Below are 3,506 nucleotides of genomic sequence, written 5' to 3' on the forward strand. Positions count from 1 at the left end.
CGGCGCTATTCGCCTTTGGCGTCGCGCGTTACAAAGGCGAGCGCCGATGACATGCAGTTTGATTTTATAAACACTAGACAGCAATGCGACTCAATTTCTATGGGTGATATTGTTTCTCTGCAGTGTATGCACACCATGCACTAAAACAGAAGAAACAATACGCGATGCTCTAGTTGGAACGAGAGGAAAAGGCAATAGAAAAAGTATATAAGAAAGAATGAAGCAAGTCAAAATCGCAGTTTGTGATTTGAAAGTCTACGCGTCGGTACATCGATTGGAAAAAAGTATAGCGAGATGACAATAATTCAGATATGGATCGCGAGTTAACGGACGACAGCGACTATTTTAGTGACAAAGACGACACTCATGAAGAAGTCATCGATAGAATAGTGCTGCGTTGGGAAATCGTCGAACTAAATCTACGTGTGAGACACTGTGTAATTTATTTTTATTATTCAACGGGTGGTGCACTTGCACTATATGCTCCATGCATGGTTACTTTATGGGACCTTAATTTCGGCATGTACGTTCGCCTAAAACACTTCGTTGAGAGACGCAAAACGACGCATGGCCGATATTGTTCAAGATGTCGCGAATCATTATATATGATATTTCCACGTAATATGTGCCCGATTTGTACACGATAAAAAACATTATTGCGGCTTTTAAAACAATAATTTCGAGGCAGTGATGGATGTAAATTCATCCGACGAAGATCGTCCTTTGTCACCGGACAGCGATTACAACAGTGAAGAAGACGATAACCGTAGAGAAGTTATGAAAAAAATAGTGTCGCGTCCCGAATTTTTAGCGCTGGATGGACGTACGAAATGTTGCGCAATTTATTTTTATTTTGAATATGGTTCAGATAACCTGTGTTATTCGTGCATGATCGCTTCACCAGACACTGGTAAGCACATACGTGAACGTCGAGAGCATGTAACCGAGCCGTACGACGTAATGACCATTCAATTTTGCACAGATTGTCGTAATACTCCATTGTTCCAAATATATCCATGCAACATGTGCCCGATTTGCATGAAGTGATAAAAAAAAAAACATTATCGCGAGTGGGACATTATACATAACGTGCACAACATAGTGTGGATAATTGAAGAGAAATCTGTGGAGCTTCCAAAATCTGACAATGATATACAAATGGAATGTATTACAACAGATATCACCGATGGTTTGCGTGAAGAAGATCAAGGAGTGAAATTGACGGATGTGCAACGTTTCTTCGCGATCGCGAACTCGGTATACGCGGAACCGGTCAACGCTTCGCTAGACAAAGAGTCGTTATCAATACCGATTCTCTTTATAAATGGGATTCTAATGTTAGACGAAAAGTGTATCTACGGCTGCGGGACGAGTGCGTTAGCGAGAAAGAATCACGTGCAGCTCGCCGTGCTGACGTTGTGCCGTATCATATTAGACCTATTGTTGACTATCGCTATTGGGCGTCTAAATTTTGTGAACAGCTCTATGATTGTGAAGCAACATACATTAAGATTCATACAGGTATTGGGAAATACGTCGAATTGGTGGTGATGAACAATTCGATACGTATATATGTACCCTGGCCGTCTCAATAATCCTAATCATCTATTGATGCTTCAAAAAACCTATGAACGTGACTTTGATGATGTTGATAATTGGCAAAATAATCATGGATTTAATGTCTCCTACTTCAGTTCTGGTTCTTTTATGTCTGACTACTATCACATTCAAAGTGGCAAACGATAGTGTTCAGCGTGCGATCGAGTCACGTGCAAGTGCTCCATCAAAGAATGTGACGTGATTTAAAAAAAAAAAAGACAGTATTAAAAAACAAAAACATGGAACATCTCGATAAAACGGAACGCGACCTGGTGGAAGGATCCAACCAAATCGCTACCTTGGACGAATATCTCGCATGGGAACAGCGATGCGAGAAGTTTATTGAGCAGCTCAAAGAAGACTGTCGTTCCAAACGTCCGCGGGTCTCAGACGGCTCTCAGACTGTCGGAAACAGGTCATCTTTAGTGGCAAGAATCGCGCGACTCGATGGTGCGAAGACTCTATTACAGAGACGGTTCGTACATATCGGTGGTGAGCACGCGGCGGGCAGTAGAAGCGGTAACGAAAACGCGGAAAGACTCGTTTGGCGAGAGATCGATGCCGCGTTCGAATGGCGTGTATTGACCGGTGCGGTGATAAATATCAATTACATCGAACCGCGAAAATTTCTCGAAGACGCCGAAGTCATCGTGCTCGATCGTGTGCGGAACGTCGTGCAAAGACACGCAAGTGTAAAGATAAACACCGTGTTCAACGGCGAGTTTGTGACGGGTGACAAACGTGCGAACAAAGTGTCAGCACGGGAAACCGTGAGCTCTTTCGTGCGTCCGATCTGCGCGAGTGGTACGAGCGACACGTTATCGAGCCTACTTTATCGCGTCTCGAAGAGTTTCAGGAACGCGATAGCGGATATGCGTTGTCGCGTATACTCAATTTGACAGTGAACGTGAACAAGTACAATCCTTTGCGCGCGGGATGTTACATCAATTTACCGCAAAAAATTAAATCGAAAAAAGCGGTGATAAACGTGCAATCGATGGACAATGCGTGCTTCGCGTGGTCAGTGGTGGCTGCTTTACATCCAGCCGAAAGACATTCAGAACGGGAATTCTCGTACCCTGATTACACAACAGTATTAAATTTACAAGGCATTGAGTTTCCAATGACTTTGAAACAGATTAAAAAGTTCGAACGACTCAACGATATATCCATCAATGTGTATACCATCGAGGGAGAAAAGTTCTCCGCCGAACGTTCTCCCGATACGGCTCACCGACCTGAAAAGAGAAAAGCACGTCAATTTGCTGTACGTGCAGGACCCGCGAGACGACAACGTGGGACATTTCGCGTGGATAAAAAATCTATCGCGTCTCGTTAGCTCGCAATTGAGCAGGTACGATGGTCGGAAATACTTTTGCGATCGGTGAGTACTTATACTCCTTTTAATAAAATTATAAAATATTTTATTTTTTATTTAATAATTTTCAAAATTGTGTTTTTTCTTTTTTGCAGATGTTTACATTATTTTCATTCGAGCGAGAAATTGGAAGCCCACGGAGTAGACTGCCGAGAGATAAACAACTGTGCCATCCGACTACCGAGCGAGGACGACAAGTGGCTGAGATTCAAGAATCACAGCAGGAAGGAACGAGTTCCATATGTCGTGTACGTCGACCTGGAATGTACCCTCGAGAAGACGGATGCGGATCCGACAACGTCCACATACACGTCTCAACATCATCGGGTATTTAGCATAGGATATTACGTGCAGTGCTCGTACGACGACTCGTTATCCGCGTATCGATTTCGTCGCGATAAGGATTGCGTCGCGTGGTTCACCGAGGAACTAAGACGTTTAGCACACGACGTAAAGAACATCTTGTCCGATAATATACCCATGACGGATTTTACGCGAGACGAGTGGAAAAAATTTAATAGCGCAACGC

General features: G+C 43.4%; 1 pseudogene; it reads left to right on the forward strand.

Moving 5' to 3' along the window:
* The first annotated feature begins 1,410 nt into the window (after nt 1-1,410).
* Nucleotides 1,411-3,212, forward strand: LOC143895749 (uncharacterized; annotated as a pseudogene).
* The last annotated feature ends 294 nt before the right edge of the window (nt 3,213-3,506 follow it).

This window comes from Temnothorax americanus, unplaced genomic scaffold (assembly GCF_048541705.1).
Source record: "Temnothorax americanus isolate GAGA-0224 unplaced genomic scaffold, ASM4854170v1 Scaffold168, whole genome shotgun sequence".
Classification (NCBI taxonomy): Eukaryota; Metazoa; Arthropoda; class Insecta; order Hymenoptera; family Formicidae; genus Temnothorax; species Temnothorax americanus.